Source organism: Nelumbo nucifera, chromosome 8 (assembly GCF_055504915.1).
Source record: "Nelumbo nucifera cultivar China Antique chromosome 8, China Antique-T2T, whole genome shotgun sequence".
NCBI lineage: Eukaryota > Viridiplantae > Streptophyta > Magnoliopsida > Proteales > Nelumbonaceae > Nelumbo > Nelumbo nucifera.
Window position 1 is genome coordinate 16995701 of NC_142656.1, and position 22778 is coordinate 17018478.

At 40.1% G+C, this 22778-nt stretch overlaps 1 long non-coding RNA gene across 1 annotated transcript; it reads left to right on the forward strand.

Moving 5' to 3' along the window:
* The first annotated feature begins 13213 nt into the window (after positions 1 to 13213).
* Positions 13214 to 13851, forward strand: LOC148789662 (uncharacterized). The gene is made up of 2 exons (XR_016079680.1): positions 13214 to 13490; positions 13660 to 13851. It is a non-coding gene; the product is annotated as an uncharacterized LOC148789662 (long non-coding RNA).
* The last annotated feature ends 8927 nt before the right edge of the window (positions 13852 to 22778 follow it).

Below are 22778 nucleotides of genomic sequence, written 5' to 3' on the forward strand. Positions count from 1 at the left end.
TAGATAGGTGGAATGGCTTTGCCCTCCTGGATCAGGTTCCCATGGAGGGGGTTCCTCTTCATCTTCCTCTAGTTTCACCAGGTAGCAGAAAAGTCTCTTGCACTTGTGCCCTGCTGAGTAGAATTCCTCACAATTAAAACATTGCCCCCTCACCCTGCATTCTGCCATCTCAGCCCTGGACAAGTGTTTAATGGGGGGTGTAACGACGCTGCTCCCTACACTGGATGCTGATCTAGGATTGGTGCTTGTCTGTGGCTTTCGTTCTTGGCTGGCTGCTGAGTATGGAGCCACTCCGAGTGGTTCCGGGGATGCCCATGCTGATGGAGGGCGCCCCATACTGACGGTTCCATGGCTGAGTTGTAGTTTGCGTTCGAAGGCGCGTGCTAGGTTCATGGCTGTGACCAGGTTGGGAGGATGTTGCATCTCCATGTCCACCCTTAGGGGTTCTGCTAGCCTGTGGTGAACATATCCACCTGTTGGTCTGGGTGTACTGAAGAGGCTCTGGCAAGAAGGGTCTAAAATTGCCGCGGGTACTTGGCTATGGTCCCGGTCTGCTTGAGGTTAATTAATTCTCCCATGGGGTTGCTCGTTAATGGGGGTCCGAACCGAGGGAGGTAGTATGACTTGAACTGATCCCAACTAAGTCCTGGTTCTTCCTGCTCCACTCGGTAGAACCAGAGCTGCACTTCGTCTGTCAGATGAAATGCGGCCAGGCTGACTTTATCCTTCTCCTTCGTGCGCTAATTACGGAAGAATTGCTCACAGCGATACAACCATCCCAGTGGGTCACCGCTGCCGTTGTATAAGGGAAACTCCAGACGACTATATTTGGGTATGACCGCTGCTGCTGGGGTGGCGTTCTGTCGTTCACCGAAGCCCTCGGCCTGATCTGGACCACCCAAACTCTCCTTTTACTCTTCTCTTGACTAGAAAACTGAATGCCTTTATTTCAACTCATAGCTCCTTAAATACGATATTACAAAAGGGGGGTTCCTTGTTGGATTCAGCTAGGCTAAGGTAATCCCTATCAAACTCAAACTTCTACTTCTAAATAAATTACCTACTTCTAATGGTAACACAACTCCTACTTCTAGTGGCAAACAGAACTCTTACTAAGAAGATAAGATAAGATAAGGATAAGGGATGAGGGATAACGCAGCTGACGGCGAGTTGGCGAGCAGAGCTATTGTGGCAAGATAAGTGTGGGCCTACCCTGATGAGCTGTCGTGTGGGCCCCACTCTACTGCTACTGTCAGGCGGTGCGCGAGTCTCACAGTGCTGCTGCCGTGTGGTGCGTGCTGCTGTGCGGGCTGCTGTGCGTGCTGCTGCCCTTTACTGCTGCTGCCGGCCGCGGTGGTTAGGCTCACCTATGAGTGTCTACTGCTTTTGTGTCCGCAACAACCCCCACCGCCATTTAAACCTTCTAGTAACGAAACCACTTTCATTTCATCATTCTCTTTCCTCTCATGGTTCCCATCGTCTGTGTTTTCAAATCCAGATCCTGAGATTTTCAATTTGGCACAAGGAACTCGCTGAGGAAGACGAGCAATAGTAATGCCTGCCCTTAATTGATATTTTTCCTAAAAAGTTATCTTATTTTAATAATAATATAAAAATATTATTTTTATTGATATTAAGAGACAAAATTGTTCTTATCGCATAGAAGCCCTTTTATTTTTGATAAATACCGACACAGAAACAGAATTTGGGGATCAAAGCGAGTACAACTATCGTCTACCTAGTTTATATGGTAATCACCATCAATATAAGAGCTTGTTGTTTCTGAAATTACGTATATATAATTGCAATTAATCCACTGATCCAATTAATAATAAGAATGACAAACTTTTTTGTTGTCTAGCGTCTTCATAACTAGATTTTTGCATAATAGAAAGGAAATTTAAGCTACATAATTGGAAATCAAGGAGCGGAGTTCCCAACAAATAGAGAATATGATGTTGTTTAATCTGAGATTGTGCATGAACTGAGAATAGCAAGCAGATAGTCCTTGCTAATAGGGTGGGGCCGAGCTACAAGGGCGAGGCTGTGCTTCATGACCTGTGACCAAGAAAAGAGGATTCAGAGGCCCGATGAGTTATCCCCGGGTAGGTATTTCGACGCTCAAGTCAATAGGATGTGATGGATGGCCGGGCCGAACTATAGGGATGTTGGTCCGAGCTAATTAGTAGTATGGGTGTTAGAAGTTGGGGATCCCTTACCTCGAGCATGGATTACCTTTTTATAGCCGAATATTCGTTTCCTGGTCAGATTGGGCTTCTGGGGTTATCAGGATGATGTTAGCCGCCGAGGTATTCAGGATAAAGTCTTATTCCCCAACGGAGTCATCTTCCTTATTCCTCTTTATTCGTAGTTGTGCTCATCCATGTGACGTGTAGTTGACGTGGCTGAAAGGAGAAGATGAGGGGCCACCATAATAGCATAGCTCGGCCGAGCTATGCTGATGTGGCCGAGCTAGGCCGACGTGGCCGAGCGATAACTTGGTGGCTACGTGTCTCGTAGGGCCAATTCATCCATGACCCGAACACCACTCCCCCAGTTCTGAAGTCGATGAATGAAGTAGTCCAATTCGTTCTTCGGCTGAAGAACTTCAAGTTGATGTCTGGATGGGCGTCTGGCCTCTTTGGTGTTCCTCGACGCCTAGCGCAATCTTGAGAACCGGGCAATATGGAACATGGCCGAGGAATCTTCCCATCATCGGCTACAGAACTCTAAGAGCTCTAACTTCGGAATCTGACCACCACTCCCCCAGTTCCGAAGTTGAGGAGGGGGAGTGCCTAGTCCGAAGTGTAGCGGGATTGCGTAGCTCAGCAGCGTGCCGAGGTGTCGAACTGAGCTTCCAAGTCCGTCCTCCTGGTGGAGCCGAGGAACAACTCTGATTCCAAGTGGAAGTCGAACTTTTGTGCCATGGTGTTGCTTGGCCATGGTGCGCCGAGCTTTGGAGTTGAGTCTAAATTTCGGAGTTGAGGCCGCTGTGATGCTCGGCCATGATGTTCTGAGCTTCGGAATTGAGCTTGTGATGCTTGGCCACAGAGCGCTGAGCTACGGAGATGGCGCCCTTGGGGGTGCCGAGTTGTGGAATTGAGGCCATTGTGATGCTCGGCTATGACTTGCCAAGCTCTGAAGCTGAGGGCCCCCAGGTGCCGAGCTATTGTGATGTTCGAGGACCTACAAGTGTCGAGCTTGTTGTGATGCTCGATTGTGGCTTGTCGATCTTCGAAGCTGAGGGCTCGCATATGCCGAGCTTTGGAGTCTATGCCTCTTTGATGCCCCGCCGAGGAAGGTGTTGAGCTTCGAAGTTTGGGTCTCTCCGAGGCTTGGTAGTGCAGTGCCGAGGAGGATGTCGAGCTTCGGAGTCTGCGCCTTTCCGAAGACAGGTAGCATCATGCCAAGGAAGGTGCCGAGCTTCGAAGTCTGGGTCTCTCCGATGCTTGGTAGTGCAGTGCCGAGGAAGGTGTTGAGCTTCAAAGTCTATGCCTCTCTAAGGCTTAGTAGCGTTGCGCCGAGGAAGGTGCTGAGCTTCAAAGTCTAGGTCTCTCCGAGGCTCTGTAGCGTTGCGTCGAGGAAGGTGCTAAGCTTCAGAGTTTGCGCCTCTCCGAGGCTTGGTAGCGCTGCGCCAAGGAAGGTTTCAAATCTGGGTCTCTCCGAGGCTCGGTAGCACAGTGCCGAGGAGGGTGTCGAGCTTCGGAGTCTGCGCCTTTCCGAAGCCAGGTAGCATCGCACCGAGGAAGGTTCCGAGATTCGAAGTTTGGGTATCTCCGAGGCTCGGTAGCGCTACACCGAGAAAGGTGTCAAGCTTTGAAGTTTGGGTCTCTTCAATGCTCAGTAGTGCAATGTCGAGGAAGGTTCAGAGCTTCGGGGTCTGTGCCTCTCCAAGGCTCGGTAGCGATGCGCCAAGAAAGGTGCCAAGCTTCGAAGTTTGGGTCTCTCCGAGGCTCGGAAGCACAATGCCGAGGAAGGTGCCAAGCTTCAGAGTCTACACCTCTCCGATGCCCCACCGAGGAAGGTTCCGAGCTTCGAAGTTTGGGTCTCTCCGAGGCTCCGTAGTGCTACATCGAGGAAGGTTCTGAGTCGTTGGGCCGAGCTCCCTTGATGCTGCACTGAGGATGGACTCTCTATTCTTTGACTAAGGAATTTGTAGCTTAAGTTTCGAAATCCAAACACCACTCCCCCAGTTCCAAAGTCGAAGGGTGGAGTGCTCGGCCGAAGTGTAGTGCGGCTTCCCTTGGTCGACATTGTTGTCGATTGCCCTGCCGAGGATTGAACAACTGTGGCTTGCTCTTAGAATTTTGTCTTCTTGTCTTTTTCTTCTTTGATAGCTCGATATGTCGAGCTTTAACCTGTTATACTGATGGCTTAACTTAACAAAATTGTTTTGTTCTAAACTTGTGTGCATACATACGAGTTGGTTCATCGGCCTTACCTTGGCCGAGATCTGGGGTTGACCGAGATCTTCAGTCTCCGGCTAGTGTGCCAGAGTATATTCCGAGGTCTCATCTTTGGGACGCTCAGTTTCTGGTCTCAGGAGCCTTTGGAGCCCTTTGAGGGTCAGTCGTTGTTCAGCTAGCTCTACGACGTTTTGTCACCGAAGTACGGAGTACGATGACTGCCCTCTGGCCTCGAAGGCTGGAGGGATCTTCTCCGATTTGGGCTATGGCCATTGATCAGTCGAGTCAGATGTTTGGCTATACACTACCAAGCTAGCTACTAGCTATGCGTTAAGGGCTCGAGCCGTTATAGGTCAGCTGAGTCGGTTTTCTTAGTCGGTGATACACTACCGAGCTTCGTGCCATGCCCGTTGGTAGGTCAGCCGATTCAATGCAATGTGTCGTGCATGCGTCGGTCAGTTGGCTGTGTAGCGGGACGGTGTAGCGCGGCTGTGTAGCGTGGCGGTGTAGCACGGCTGTGTAGCACGGATGTGTAGCACGGCTGTGTAGCGCGACTATGTAGTGCAACTGTGTAACGTGATTGTGTAGTGCAATTGTGTAGCATGGCGGTGTAGGGTGACTGTGTAGCATGGCTGTGTAGTGTGGCTGTGTGTGTGGTTGTCGGGCTCGCGGGAGTGGGCCATGGAGGCAAACCACCTTATTGTGTCTTGCTTCTCATGCTTGGACTGTGCTCCCCTCCTTTCCGGTCGGTGCGTTTTGGGGTCATCGGGATGAGGATCGTCCTTCGTACGCATCGGGGCATGGGGGGGGACGGCCTGGTTGGGCGGTGCCGTGCATCTTAGTGTCTGCATCATCTCAAAGATCCTATTGACTCTCTTGCATTGCTCGAAACTGTACAAGGTCAGCCATGGCTAGAGGCTGTGGAATTTCTTGAAGCGGAGGGCTGCAATGCCGAGATTTCTGAGATGGGGATTGGCCTGTTGATCATTCGGACTAGTTCTTGGGCATCTTGATCGCTTTCTTGATTGTGCGGTGAGGAATGAAAGATTTTCGAGAAAGGTTTTTTGTGTGTTTCCCACAGACGGCGCCAATCTGATGCTGCTCAATCCAAGGTTGTGCACGAACTAAAGACAACAAAGAGATAGTCCTTGCTAACAGGGTGGGGTCAAGCTACAAGGGCGAGGCCGCGCTTCAAGACCTGTGATCAAGAAAGGATGAGTCAAAGGCCCGAAGAGTTATCCCTGGGTAGGTACTTCGATGCTCAAGTCAGTAGGATGTAATGGATGGTCAGGCCGAGCTATAGGGATGTTGGTCCGAGCTAATTAGTAGTATGGGTGTTAGAAGTTGGGGATTCCTTATTTCGAGCATGGAGTACTATTTTATAGCCGAAGATCCATTTCCTGGTCGGGTTGGGCATTCAAGGTTGTCGTGATGAGATTAGCCGCCGAGGTATTCGGGATAAAGTCCTATTCCCTAGCGGAGTCATCTTCCTTATTCCTCTTTATCCGTAGTTGTGCTCATCCACGTGACGTGTAGTTGACGTGGCTGAAAGGAGAAGATGGGGGGCCACCATAATAGCGTAGCTCGATCGAGCTATGCCGACGTGGCCGAGCTATGTCGACATGGCCAAGCTAGGTCGGCGTGGCCGGGCGATAACTAGGCGGCCACGTGTCTCACAAGGCCAGCTCAGCCATGACCCGAACACCACTCCCTCAGTTCTGAAGTCGAGGAATGAAGTAGTCCAATTCGTTCTTCGGCTGAAGAACTTCAAGTTGATGTTTGGATGGGCGTCTAGCCTCTTTGGTGTTCCTCGGCGCCTATCGTAATCTTGAGAACCGGGCAATATGGAACGTGGCCGAGAAATCTTCCCATCGTCGGCTACAGAACTCTAAGAGCTCTGACTACGGTATTTGAACAAAATCCATTGTTGCAGTATTTGTGAATCCATGAAACTCAATAAACATCTACTGCAACCTTGGTTGTAGCACTTCCTTGCAAACCCCATTTAAATATAGAAACGCCAGTGGTGGAAATAAAATGATAGATCATATTCTATATGATGCTTCCAACATTAACAAGAGGCCAGCTCTTATAGTTAATGTGCTAGAAAGTTAAATATTTTATTTTTATTTTGTCTTTAAACCAGAATACGTATGAAGTGATTTCAGCCCTTTCTCTTGCTCTGTTTTGCTCTATATTTTACATCAATCTACTCCATGTAAGTCCTCTATTTTTTCCACTTTGCATGCACCCATAGTTAGTTGAAACTACAGCCAAAACCTAACAAGTGGTATCAAAGCTTCAAGGTTCACTGGAACAAGTTTGGATGCAAGAAAAGTTGAAGAAAAATTGATTGTGGAGAGCAAACCATGGACAACACTAATGCTGTTAATTTCAGCACAGTCCAAGTTCCTATTTTTTATGGAGAATACTATGATTCATAATATGTTAAAATGAAAACCCTATTCTTGTCTTTGGATTTATGGGATATTGTTGTCCTTGGATATGAAGAACTAGAAAATGCAACAAATTTTATAGCAATTCAACAAAAAGTACTAAAGGACAAGAGAAGTAAGAATGCAGGAACACTTTCGATGATTCAAAGAGGAGTTAGTAAATCCATTTTTCCAAGGATAATGAGTATAGGAAAGGAAAAAAAAAATGGGAAACACTTTAGCAAGAGTTTCAAGGAGACAAAAAAGTAAGTGTTGTTAAACTCCAATCTCTTAGAAGAGATTTCAAAATATGAAAGTGAAGGAAAATGAAAGTTTAAATGACTATTTCAGTAGATTTATGGAGTTAATAAATCAGATGAAAGCACATGGTGAAAAATTTGATGATAGGAGGATTGTTGAGAAGATTTTAATTAGTTTACCAGAGAAATTTGATCCTATTGTGGCTGTTATTGAAGAAACAAAGGGTCTCATTGAATTAAGTGTTCAAGAGTTGTTGGCATCATATGAACAAAAATTGGCACACCACTTCGAAAAATAAATAGAGAGTGCATTCCAATCCAAGTTCAATGTTAGTTACAAAAGTCATGATGGAACATCCTCAACTCATGAACATGGAATAAGAGACTCCTATAAAAGAGGTAGATATGCAAGAGAAAGAGGAAGAGGTAGAAACCAAAGAGGAAGAAGCAGAGGTACTTTTGACAAAAATTTTAGCGATGAAGAGTCACACAATGGTGTTCTATTTGCAAAAGAAGTAGCCATGTTGATAAGGATTGTTGGTTTAAAGGAAAGCCACAATGTCATTTTTGCAAAAAGTTTGGGCATCTACAAAAGAGTTGTAGATTGAAAAACAATCAGCAAGCAAATTTCACAAAAGAAAATGAAGACAAAGGAAATTTGTTTTATGCATGTCAAAGTGCCACGAAGGAAAACAATGATGTGTGGTTCTTGGATAGCGAGTGTAGCAATCATATGATAGGGCACCCAAATATTTTTCTTGACATGGACACATCATTTAGCTCAAATGTAAAGTTGGGAAATAGAGAAATTGTTGAAGTAAAAGGAAAAGGCACAATTGGTATTGAAACAAAAAAGGGAAGAAAATTTATACATGATGTGTTATTTGTACATGAGTTGAATGAGAATCTTTCCAATGTTGGACAACTTTTGGAGCAAGGCTATTCACTCTATTTTGAAGGTCTTGATTGTACCATTTATGACCATGAGAAACATGTGATGAAAAATGTGAAAATGAAGACAAATAGAAACTTTCCACTAATGTTAAATTATGCAAGAAAGCTTGCTATGAATGCCAAGGAGATTGATGAATCTTGGCTATGGCATAGAAGATTTGGCCACCGAAATTTCAATGGGCTGAAACTGTTATCACAAAAGGAGATGGTTTAAGGGTTTCCAAACATTAAAGAAAAACATGAAGTTTGTCAAGGTTGTGCACTAGGAAAGCATCACCGACAACAATTTCCAAAAGAAGTTGCATAGAGAACCAACAAAGTGTTGAAATTAGTTCATACCGATGTGTGTGGACCCATGAGGACTCCCTCTCATTCCCAAAACAAGTACTTCATTCTTTTTATTGATGATTATACTCGCATGACTTGGGTTTATTTTATGAGAAAAAAATTGATATGTTTACTATTTTCAAGAAATTTAAATGTCTTGTTGAGAAACAAATGGTTGTTATATTAAAAATTTGAGAAGTGATCAGGGCAAGGAGTACACTTCAAATAAATTTGATAAATTCTGTGAAGATGAAGGCATGGAAAGGCAACATATAGTCCATTATACTCCTCAACAAAATGGAGTATTGAAGATGAGAAACCAAACTGTGATGGAGATGGCTAAATCCATGCTACATGAGAAGAAACTTCCCAAAATTTTTTGGGTTAAAGCTATAATTACAATTGTGTATTTGATGAATCGATATCCCAGTGTTTCTATTAAAGGAATGACTCTATTGGAAGCTTGGAGTGGAAGGAAATCATCGGTTAGACACTTGAAAGTGTTTGGTAGTGTGTGCTATGCCCAAGTTCCAAAAGATAAGAGATCAAAACTTGATGAAACAAGAAAGAAGTGTATTTTTATTGGCTATAGCTCTATGTCAAAGGGTTATAGGCTATACAATTTGAAAACAAACAAGATGGTTATTAGTAGAGATGTGTTGTTTGATGAGAAAGCTGTTTGAAATTGGGAGTAAGAAAAAATTGAAGAATATATTCTTGTGTCTAATTTGGAAGAGAATACAACCCAAAATGATGAAGGAAGTTCTCAATCATCTCCAAGTTAAAATTCATATTCATCTAGTTCAATTCCAAAAAAAAAAATAAGGAGCTTGAGTGATGTTTATGCAAGGTGCAATTTCTGTGTTATGGAACCAGAAACCTTTGAAGAAACTGTTAAGGAAGAAGTTTGAAAAAATGCAATGGAAGAGGAAGTTGCCATCATAGAAAAGAATAAAACTTGGGAGTTGGTTAATAGACCAAACAACAAAGAAGTGATTGATGTTAAATGGGTTTACAAAGCAAAGCACAACTCTAATGGTTCTGTGCAAATAAACAAAGCAAGGCTAGTTGCAAAGGGCTATGCACAACAGGCCGATGTTGATTACTTTGAAACCTTTGCTTCGGTAGCACAGTTGGATACTGTTAGAGCTCTTCTTGCACTTGCTTCCCACAAAGTTTGGTTGTTCTGGAACTTGATGTTAAATCAACTTTCTTGAATGGAAGATTAAAAGATGTGTATGTAGAACAACCACAAGGCTTTGTTATTCAAGACAAAGAAGAAAAAATGTACAAGTTGAAAAAGGCTCTAATTGATCATATAAAGATATAATCTCATTGAAATAGGGTTTAATCTGATTAATTAGAATTTTGATAATAGTTTTGTAAATAACACTATACAAGCTAATTGATTTGAAATAGTTAATTGTCTATGGGTTCTTCACGTTTGATCAGATATTTTTTTTTAACTTGATCAGAATTTCTTAAAAAATAAAGCATCCAATCCATCAAGCCCAAGGGCCTTGAGTTATGGAATAGAGTTGATAGCATCCTAAACCTTCAAGTCAGACACTTCTATGATAAAGCACCAGTTAATCTCATCTATCCTCTAAAGTTGAACAAAAATTGTTAGCAGTCTCATCTTTTCCATGAATCTACTCGTCATTACTATTTTTAACGGTAACAATAATCCTATTTTTGTTTCTCCAAATCATAGCACAAGTATGAAAGAATTTATTATTTTTGTTTCCCCATCTCAACCAATTGATTCTAGATTTTTGGGCCTAAAAAATCTTCTCCCAAGCAAGGATGTTATCAAGATGCCTTTGGAGGGCCATTTCCATGTTAGAGAAGGCCAAGTTATAAGAATCATCTGTTAATGTTTTTTCTTTTTTATGGATATCTTCTAATCTCCGCATGTTGCAACTTTTTCTTTTAAATATTTCCAAAATGATTAGCGTCCCAATCACGAAGCTTATGAACAAGAGAGTTTTTTTTTTCTTTATGAATTAAGTTACTCTTAACCCACTTACATTTTCTTTCCATGATTTAGTAATATCACCTCAGCTAGGGTTAGGGCACCACATAGCCCCGAATCTAAAGGTCTTAATTAGGGCCAAAACAATGGAAAGCGGATGTATTAAAAAGCAACAAGGTGAGGTCTGATGACGCCCGTAGGCTATTCCATTCAACATCAACTTTCAGTTACATCTAAGTGATAAACATCCAACATAAAATCTGGCATAAAAGACCAAGTTTTAGGGGATGAGCAAGAGAGTGAAAATTTAGCCAATTTATGGGCTACCTTGTTACATGATCTATGAACATATGCAACTGAACAGTTGGGAAGGTGGTTTAACCGGTTCCTGCAAGAAGAGCCATAATGCTCCAAGGAGGATTTGGATTAACCTCCAACAGGGAATCAACAAGTACTTTAGCATCACTTTCAAATGAGATTGAGTGTAAATCCAACTGCATAGCAAGAGTCCCACAAGACCCAAAGACCCCCAAAAACTGAATAGACTAAACATAGGGATACAAATGGATTGGATCGAATTCAATAAAGGGTATATCCAATCAGATTCGATAAGAATATTGACAGATCCAAATCCAATAAGGACCCATTAGATTTTCAAAACTATGGCCGAATTTAAATTCAAATAACTTATCGAATATCCGATTCAATTAAAATTGTAATAAAAAATCCACGATATAGTATAAATAATTTATAATAATATCTTATATTATTTAGACAATATAATAATATATTATAATATATAATACATAATACTGTATATAATAATATGATATAGTATAAATAATACTGTATATAATTATATAAATAATATATAATATATAATATTTTATAACTAACAGACCGGATCAGGTTGTGGTAGATCAAATTGGGGTATATCTGAATTCAATTCATTATCTAAACGAATCAACTTTTCCAATCCGATCCAATTTACAAGGAACAAGGGAAGTACCTAATTCAACTCATACCGGATCTAGTTCGGATTTGGATCAGACCTGATCCGATTTATTTGCTACCCTAACTTAGCAATATGCAAACTAAGACTCAACATTTTTTTGCTCGACCAGGACTCACTCTAGTTTCCATTAAGAAGCACTTTGATCAAATCTTCTTTGTTTTCTAAAGTGAGAGGAATCTTTAATGTGAAAGGTCGAGATAATTTAAACCTCACACAAACTCTTTGAAACATTGCCCTAAACATCTTAGATGTATAATTATCAAGCTTCAGGATGGTTCCTGCGTCCTTGAGGATGACCTATATAAGTCCTCCTTGTTCTATAGCTCAAAAGGAAGACCCAGAAATCTAACCCACAAATCAGCTTCCTTCAACTTTGCCTTGAGCGAGTTAAAAGCAATTTTCCACTAAACAAAGGCAATATATTTGTTGTTGATGATCCACAAGCCCTTTGGTGTCTTGCCCACAAGGTTCCAATCATTTGTCTTGTCAGTGACCACCTTAAGTGGTTCAGTTTCACCAATCAACTTTGCAAGTAAATACTTAGGCCACTTTTCCTCCAAATGCAACTTGCACTAGATTTCATTCAAGTTCACTACACAAGCCACAGTGGAGGTGAATTGATGATTCTTTTTGGTTTTTTCGGATCATGTGGCCCTTGATAGGGCAGAAATGAATCAAGATTTTCACAATCTATTCGAGCTCAGTTTAAATCATTTTTCAAGCTAAGCTTGAACCCAATATATAGGCTCATTTGCTAATTGAGCTAAGCTCAAGCCCAATGAAACTCAGCTCGTAAGGCTCACAATCCTAATAAAGCCTAATACATACATGCATATAATAGATCATTTTTATTATATGTATAATAATATTCTTTATATACATAACATTTTTATTTTTCTTGTATATTAATAAATAATTTTTATAACTCTTAATTTTGTAAATATAAAATAAAAAAAATATTTTTTATTTTTATAAGAACCTAGGCACTCATAATCGAGTTTGAGCCAAGTCGAGCTTGAATGTACAAACTTTTAAGTCGAATCGAATTCGAACTCAAGTCTCTAAATTGAATCAAGCTCGAACTTGAACCTAACATTATTTTAGAGATTGAATTCAAATAATCAAATATTCGGCTTAGCCCAATTCAAATCCACCCCTAACATGACCGGATTCGATACTCACAAAGTTCTCATACTTTGTTCACAGCCTTTTACATGAACATCTCCATATTTTTATACTTTTTCATGGAGAAATATTCCCATTGCACAGCTTTAATTGACACCCTTTTTTGTGAGGACTGAATCGGGTTTCAGTATTTCACCCCTCGGATTCCCTTTGATATACTGATGGTAGTGAATTAGTGATCCCTTAGTTTAAGCCAGACACTCTCCATTTTCATAAGATAACTGCTGCTGCACCATCTGCATATCCCCCGACTCTCGAGGCCATGCAAGGTTGGTTTCCATCGCAATGAATGCACCTGCAGGTTTCATGGCAGGTCATATTCTGATTTTCCATATTTTTTTTAAATTAAAGTTTATCCGGAGTGGATTCTTCATACTGTGCTGTGCAAAATGCAAATCTGGAGTGGATTCTTCATATTCTGATTTTCCATATTTTTTTAACGCATGCATTATCACTACCTGACTTGGAGTTGATCACGCCAGCATGTCACTGTACTGTGCATGCCTGCATGGCAGGTCACTAGGTCGATCGACTGGATTCTTCAGACTCATGTTTAATTGTCATGCGTCAGAATGGATTGGTTGATTAAATTCTGTAGCCAGCTGGTAAATCGTAACGTAGGTTGGCTGAAGCTAGCATTAAGGAATTAATATCGATCTATCATCCCGTATTGAAATCCTATATATACTGCATGTGTATTGGAGTGGAGACAATAACTTAATTGTTCATCTTATTATTTCTCTTGTTGTCTCTGATCGATCATATTCATCTTTCAGTTGTTACAATATACAGAAGATCTAGAAGAGATGAAGGTTGCTGTTAATCTAGTGTTCGTCCTGCTTCTGCTGGCAGTATCGTCTGAAGTTGTTCGCTCTGGGTCACCTCGCCTTCCCTTCGTTATGGATTTTCAGGGAGACCAAAAATATGCAATCCGTAATGCATCCTACATCACTCAACTCATGCACTTTATTTTTAATTCCACTAGCACTGGCTAATTTTATCATTTTAATTTCTTCCTATTAATTAAGTTATGTGTGGTTCGGTTTAAGATATAGTTCTGACTTCTGACTGTAAAAGTTTTTGTGTTGATCGATCTAAGCAGCTTGTGGCGAGTGCAAGGCATGTTGTTCATGCGTTACAGAGCCTGGGGGAGGGAAACGCTGTGATATTTGCTGTGAACATTAAGAAGAAGGGTTTAAGAGTTTAATTTATAGCATTAGTCAGCATCAATAAGAGCTTCTTGTTTCTGGACTTATTATCTATATAATGACTAATTCCAAATCTCTTGTTTTCATGCCTAGCTGTTTGCACCTTGGAAAGGGACTACAAGATGCAGAGAGAAGAATCAGAGCTCCATATCAATTAAAGCCTAAGGATTAATAAAACTTCGTTATAAGTAAGGTTCAAAATATTGATATGCCTGATACATTGACGTATTGGGCGAATCGATACATCTTTTTAGTACTTTTTTTTATATTTTTTCGTAATTAGTAAAAGAAAGTCGGTTTAGGTCTCTTCCACACCTTGAACCAGTCAGACCCCCAATATACTCACTGTAGAGACATACCAGAAAGGTCCCAGAATAATACGTATCAGCTAATATGGGCCGATACGTGTCAATACTTTAAACCTTGATTATAAGTTCAAAATTGAGTATTTTCCTTCTACCCAAAAAAGATTTATTTGTCCGACAATAGTCATCCAACCGAGATACATGCAGTTATACCGAGTTCAGATCCTCTATAGGTTCATTAATCATGAAAGAACTTTTGGGAGAGTTAATATGTATACAAAAGAATCCTCTAATGAGAGTGTGCTAATAAATCATAATTTATAATAAATTCATACGACTCAGTTTGGAAGGAATACAAATATAAATATATACTATATAAATACATACAAAATAATACAAAAGACAAGGTTTTTCAGTCTATATGTATATTTGTACTCCTTCCAAATTAAGCCTAAAGTCACCAAATCATCGACCGTATACATCTACTGTTAATTACTCTCGAGAGATCCATCATCATACATCATTATCATCAACATCATCAATTCAGTTGTAAAAAAAAAAGAAAAAAAATGATCTTCATGGAGTAGCCGAGCCTGGAGGATTTTGGCATAAATTAACTTGGGCTAATTCAGTGGTGATTTGATTGATTTGACATAGATTTGCTTATATGTTTATGTTGGGTCCAAATCTGAAATTCTGGAAAGTCTCGATCTATTAACCACTTTGTGTTTTCTTTTGTTAAGCATCTACAGTAGTTTTCTAATGCTAGAAATATTTATGTAATTAAACAGGTCGGATATTTCTATCTATCGGTTGCACAAAAACTAAAAAAAAAAAACTTAACACCACCCCTACTGGAATTTGATTCGAAATTCCATTGTGACATGGGAGTCAGGTTGTTGATTGAATTTGAATACTGCTGTGCTACTGGATATTCAGATAATCACATTTATTTTGAGCATGATTCATCATTTTGAAAATTCAAATAAAAGTAAATTAAATCTTAAAAATAATACTAGACCTATATACATAAAAAAAATGTTTACAATAATCTTTTTTACAAAATACGTTGATAGTTGAATAGCACAATGTAGAAAGCCAAGGTTAAAAAAAATTCACCAACTCCTTCCGAAGGGACTCAACCCCACGATCATGAATCCTAATTCCTACATATAGCTTGCTGGGTTTAGTAATTTAGGAAGTAAGATATGCTTTTTCCTACATGTTATTTAATGTTTATATTGTTTACAACCAACTGGTTTTATATATCTAAAACAATTTTAAGATTAAGGATCCATTTGATTTATAGTCAAAACCGGAATCAGAATTAGAATCAGATTCAGAATGATCTGATTCAGACAGGAATTGGAATAGGAATTGAAACCAGTTGAAATGGTTTTCATTCCCAGGGAAGGGAGAGGAAAAGGCCATTCCTTCTAATGGAGGAATCAGGAATGTCATTCCACCATTCCTATTGGAATGGGAATAAGATTCCAATTCCACCCAACCAAACAGAACCAGAATAGCCCATTCAGATTCTGATTCTAGACCCCTATTTCTATAAGCCAAATGGGTATAATGCAAAACCATAGCAGTGTAAATTTTGACATATTTTTGTTTTAAATTTTAACTTATTTTGTTTGATTGCAGTACAAGTAAAATAAAATTACACCAGAATTTGCATTTTTAAAATTTGCACTCTCATACATTTATACTAATGCAAATAAAATTCCACTACAACCAAACACAGCCTAACATGTAATAGCGCATGGGTAAATTGCCAGGTATACATTTGTACTAGAATAAAACGTTTGTTGTAGTTAGTGTTTTTACTTTTAATAAATACCGGCACAGAAACAGAATTTGGGGATCGGAGCGAGTACACTGTTTTTACTGTCATTAATTATCGTCTAGCTAGTTTATATGGTAATCACCATCAATAAGAGCTTGTTGTTTCTGAAATTACGTATATAATTGAAATTAATCCATCGCTTCAATTAATAATAAGAATGACGAACTTTTTTGTTGTCTACCGTCTTCATAACTTGATTTTTGCATTACAGAAAGGAATTTTAAGCTACGTAATTGGCAATCAAGGAGAAGAGTTCCCAGCAAATAGAGAATCCATTGTTGGAGTATTTGTGAATCCATGCATAGAACTCAATAAACATCTTCTGCAACCTTGGTATAGCACTTCCTTTCAGACACCATTTAAATATGGACACGCCAGTGGTGCAAATAAAGTGGCAGATCATATTCATATATGCTTCCAACATTAACAAGAGGCTGGCGTGTCCAAGCTTAACTGTGGGGTTGTTGCAAATTAAATGGTTTCCAGTTCGTGAATTCAAATCTAAATCCATTTAATTCTTTCTGTAGCTAGCATATCAAGAACTGTGAGAGAAAAAAAAATTTGCAGAAAGAGAGAAAGGCTTTGCTTATGATCGGTTTTGCATATAAACAAGAACTGAATAAACCACACAAGACCCTCTTAGCAGCCTGGGAATCAATAAATCAAACAATGATACAAGAAGCAGATAAAAATCGAAGTTAAACAACCATGTAGAACCATCAAAAATACAGAACCCAGATTACAGGGAAGGTATCAGTCAAGAACTCTTTGCATCAACAACAGAAAAGAAACCGAAACGGTACAAGGAAACCAGGAAAGATTAACCCAAAGGCGGCAATCTGCACAACCCATCACTCTATCAGCTCAAGAAGAAAATCCACCACGTTTGTTGATTCCTTGTTAACCGACTCGTTATTATTGGTCAGAACTCTACCATCATACTGAGAAAAACAAATAGTCTGAAAAACAGAATCAAAGAATGTTAGGGAAGTTATACTATAGTAGCAGAAATGAGTGTAAAACCAACCCTAGGACAGTAAGAATTTTTCCCTTAAGTTTGTGTGTGAAAATGGATATGCCAACAACAATGATAACAAGTAAATAATTCAGCCAAGTAACAGAAAAACAAATAACAGTCACCACACAATAGCACATCAGAATTTTTACGTCAAAAACCCCAAAACCCCATAGGACCTATGATCCGTAAAAGTCTTCTACTAATTCAGAAATTAATGAGTACAATATTCTTCTCTAGTTACAATTAGAGGCTTATAAACATCAAGGAAATAATCCTTAGCTCACAAATACAGCACTAACATCATCAAATGCAAAGTGGATACAACACAAACAGTCTGAAAAACAAATAGTCTGAAAAACAGAATCAAAGAATGTTGGGGAAGTTATACTATAGTAGCAGAAATGAGTGTAAAACCAACCCTAGGACAGTAAGAATTTTTCCCTTAAGTTTGTGTGTGAAAATGGATATGCCAACAACAATGATAACAAGTAAATAATTCAGCCAAGTAACAGAAAAACAAATAACAGTCACCACACAATAGCACACCAGAATTTTTACGTCAAAAACCCCAAAACCCCATAGGACCTATGATCCGTAAAAGTCTTCTACTAATTCAGAAATTAATGAGTACAATATTCTTCTCTAGTTACAATTAGAGGCTTATAAACATCAAGGAAATAATCCTTAGCTCACAAATACAGCACTAACATCATCAAATGCAAAGTGGATACAACACAAACAGTTTGAAAAACAAATAGTCTGAAAAACAGAATCAAAGAATGTTAGGGAAGTTATACTATAGTAGCAGAAATGAGTGTAAAACCAACCCTAGGACAGTAAGAATTTTTCCCTTAAGTTTGTGTGTGAAAATGGATATGCCAACAACAATGATAACAAGTAAATAATTCAGCCAAGTAACAGAAAAACAAATAACAGTCACCACACAATAGCACACCAGAATTTTTACGTCAAAAACCCCAAAACCCCATAGGACCTATGATCCATAAAAGTCTTCTACTAATTCAGAAATTAATGAGTACAATATTCTTCTCTAATTACAATTAGAGGCTTATAAACATCAAGGAAATAATCCTTAGCTCACAAATACAGCACTAACATCATCAAATGCAAAGTGGATACAACACAAACAGAGGTTTAAATTTCACCAAATTGTTGTAAATCTGAACTGAGAAGTAGAAGAAGAAGAATCACCAAATTTGAATTGGAGTGAGATTCTTAACTCCAGCACTTAATATCATCAAGAACAGGCTAGAAACACCTCCGAGCTTGGCCTTGAATAGAGCAGAAAAACAACTATCTTCTTCTCTTCTTCACAAACTGCAAAAACCCAAAAACCCTCGATTCTCTATTTTTCTCCTCACTTGTTTTCTCAGTTAGGTGGTTATTAACATATATCACCAAACAATACAGAAAAAAAAAAAAAGTTTTGGCTTCCACTATACGACTCCTTTATGGAAACAAATAAAAGTGGGATGAACCCCTCATATGGACTGGACCCACACCCAACAAAGAAATCCTCCACGCCATGAACAATGGCATGCCCATCATTGTATAAACTCCAATGTATGATAACTAGAGGATGCCCAGAAAGCAAGGTTTCAACCTTAGACCAGTGCAGCTTCGACGAATCCAAATCCTCCCTGTCTAACTTCTCCAGTGCAACGTGGTATCTCAGCAAGGACAAGTGAGGGCCTGCGTACTTGAAGCCTAGAGACATGAATGCTCTGTCCCAAGGGCAGAATATGTTAGAACACTGAGGTTGGTTATAACCAACCGGAAGCTGTAATCTGCCACGTGGCCATGTGGACAAAGTCGGTGATTCATCACCTCTCTTTTGGCCCTTAGTATCAATAAAAATAATATATTTAAAAATATTTCAAAAATTGTAAAAACACTATTGATCTTGTTCTTCTTGCAATCCATTCACCGACGCTGTCGCTCGCCGCCGCCTCTAGCAACGCCTCCACCTATCTCCGCCACCTTCGCCTCCGCCTCTGCCAACGTCGTCGGAGGTGGACGGAGACAAAGGCGATGGCAGCGGCACTGGTGGTCATTCCTCTGTCCAACGCCGCCACTTCCGCCCAACTTCGCCTCCGTCTTCAGCAACGTTGCCGGAGGTGGGTGGAGGCAAAGGCGGTGGTGGTGCTAGTGGGCGGAGGTGGCAGCGTACGACAGAGGAGTGACCACCAATGCAGTCGCCGCCACCTCCATCTCCACCCACCTCCGGCAGCGTTGCTAGAGACGGAGGCGGAGTTGGGAAGAGGTGGTGGCGTTTGGCAGAGGAATGACCACCAGTGACGCCACCTCTGCCTCCGCCCACCTCCGGTAACGTTGTCGGAGGTGAAGGCGGAGGTGAAGGCGGAGGTGGCGGAGGCATTGCCGAAGGCGACGGCTGGCGGCAGCGAAAGGCAGCGCCGATAAATAAATTGCAAGAGGAAGAAGATGAACAATATTTTTAACTGGTATTATTTTTAAAAAGTTAACCCATTTTTGAAATTTATTTAAATATATTACTTTTTCTGATTGGTATTATTCCTCCTCTGGCACAATGAGCAGCGGCAGTAACAGCAGTACCCAAGACAGGTGAGAGACATAACGATGAGAGGAAGAGTGGGGACTGGAAGCCATTGGCGAGACAAGTAGTTGAAGGCGACGAGAGGGGAAGAATGATTAAGAAAGTAATGACAGTCTGATACAAGTTAGAGACCCTAAAGTCATCACATCTATTTATAGACATTGGTTTACTTGTCCTTGGCCAATTAGGAATCAAACAAATCCGAGATAAATTTGGTGAAGACTTCTAATCGTACACTATTTCCGTGTATAGCAACTCTTTGTTAGTTTGGAGTGTACACCTTGGAGGGAACCATCATCATTTACAACTTTCAGATATTAAAAAAATATTAGAACTGTTGAGGATAATAGTGCCACGTCACTAGAGGCCATTCGCATACATGCGATAGACTTCTGGTTGAAATGGACTTCTACTAAAATTCTAACTTCTCCCTTATCATGATAAGACTCTCTATTAGATAGAGTTATATTGTAACTTAAACTTATCTCCTGACTTAGTGTTGTACACAAACTCTAATAATTATATTTAGTCATCTATAAATACATCAAGGTTCGATTAACCTATTAATTTGAATCATTCACACAATTCAGGTTTTTATCTTTTTCTAACATGGTATTAGAGCCAATTCATCATAGCTTCAATCAATAGCTCAACCGAAGGAAGGATCAATAGCCTAGGGTCATTGTCTTCAGCCGTGACTCCAGGAGCACCAGCATCAATGCATAACATCACTCATTACTTGCCCATCAAGTTGAACAGTGACAACAAACTCCTATGGCGCACACAACTTCTTCTCATTCTCAGAACTCAAACTCATGGGAAATGTTGAAAGTAAAACTCCTGCACCTCTTGAAGAGATTGATGATCCAAAGGATCTGACAAAGAAAACCTTCAACCCAGCGTTTGATCATTGGTACCAGTTGGATCAATTGGTACTCAGCTAAATAGTTTCTTCCCTCAAGAAGGCAAACTCGCTCAAGTTGTAGGTATGTCTTCATCAGCCGAAGTATGGGGTGCGTTAAAAGACTCATTTGATTTGCACTTTAGATCTAAAATTCTCCAATGTAGGATACAACTTCAAAGTCTCAAGAAAGGTATTCTTTTTATCTCTGAATACGTCCAAAAAGTCAAAGGTATTGCTAACAATCTTCCAGTCGTTTCTGAACATATTTTAAAACAGGATCTTGTTCTTTTTATTTTGGGTGGACTTGGACTTGAATATGAATCAATTATTACTACTATTACTAACCGATATGATTTTGATAAATTAAGAATTTCTAATGTTGTTGGCCAAGTGCTTAACCATGAATATTGGCTCCAAGAGAATCAATACACTAAGATAGATGATAGTGCATCTACCAATCTTGCTTCAAATAGCAACAAGAATCATTCCCAGCAGCCGCACAATAACTCCTAGCGTGGGCGAGGCAGAGGCGGTCATGGTAATCACACTAATGGCTCAGGACACAATAAAGGGCACAGTAACACCATTATTTGTCGGTTATGCAAAATTCTCGGCCATAGGGTTTGGAAGTGTTGTCGCCGATTTGATATTTCTTTCCTTAGTGGTGACCAACAATCTGCATCGAATCCTACTACTGAACAAGCTGCCTTTCACATTGGTAACTCATCACAGTTTGATCCGGTCCGGTATCCGGACTCAGTGGCAACACATCACATCACCTCAGAACTGGACAACCTTCAGATTCGGTCAAACTATGGTGGGTCTAATCAAGTAAAAATCAGTAATGGCGCAGGCTTGCAAATAAAAAATATTAGTTCTTCTATTTATTCTCATGGTGATCATAATTTTTCTCTAGAAGTTATTTATCATGTTCCGTCAATTACGATAAATCTTCTTTCCGTTAGCAAGTTTACCAAGAATAACAATGTTATTTTTGAATTTCATCCCTCTCATTTTCTCTTGAAGGACCATACGGGGAGTATTTTACTCCAAGGACCCAATAAAGGTAGACTCTATCAGTTTCTTACTTCAACAACCATTAGTTCTTCTACATTATCAGGTAGTGCTGCATTTGTTGGTGAAAAGGCATCAGTTCGAATCTGGCACCATCAATTTGGACATTTCTCCATCAAAATTGTTCAACATGTCCTTTCACAATTCAGTCTTCTGTAAAGTGGCTCGTTTAGCTCACAAGTTTGCAATGCATGTCAACTAGGAAAGAGTCATCGTCTTCCACTTTCAACTTTGTCTACTTCTTATAGTCATCCATTAGAATTAATTTATTCAGATGTATAGAGACCAGCCTCAATTGCTTCTAATAGTGGTTCCATATACTATGTGTTATTTGTAAATGCTTTCTCCAAATTTTTTTGGACTTTTCCAATGCGTCAAAAATCTGATGTATTTGACATTTTTCTTAAGTTTAAAAGGCATGTGAGAATTTATTTGATGTAAAAAATAATTTTTTTCAATCCGATTGGGGAGGAGAATACCAATGGCTCTCACAGTATCCCGACTCACAAGGCATTGGACATCAGATCGCCTGCCCACACACTTATGAGCAAAACAGAACTGTTGAACAGAAGCATCGACATGCAATAAAGTCCACCCTTACCTTATTGGCGTCCTCCTCTCTCCCTCAGATTTTTTGGTCCGATGTTGCTGAAACTACGGTTTTTCTTATCAATCGCCTTCCCACACCGACTCTCAAAAGCAAGTCTCCCTATTAAGTTTTATTTGGTCGGACACCAAATTACTCTCTTCTTCGCACCTTTGATTGTGCGTGTTACCCCTTTCTGTAACCATATAATCGTCACAAGATGGAATTCAAGTCTTCTCTTTGCATCTTTCTAGGTTACAGCTCCTCTCATAGAGGTTATCATTGCTATAATGTTAATATTGGTTGTATATATATATTAGTTGACATGTTATCTTTGATGAACGGTATTTTTCGGGTTTGCCGCCACCGGCATCACCTCATGCTCCAAATACAGATGGTGTCTCACGGCTTCCAATTTGTACAACTCCACAAGAGATTCCAACATTGGCATTGGTCAACAATTCAGTCAACAATTCACATTCTCCTTCTTCTCCGGTGTCATCACCTGGATTTGATATTGTGGCTTCAGAACCCGTCTCGGAGCTATAACTCTACATCTCGGGGTCCCGAATCTGCTACTATGACCTTAGATCCCAAATCGGACGACTGCAACTCCTCACCCCATGCTCGCCCATGGACACGACTGGTTCAAGATCTATTAGACACCACTTAACCAAT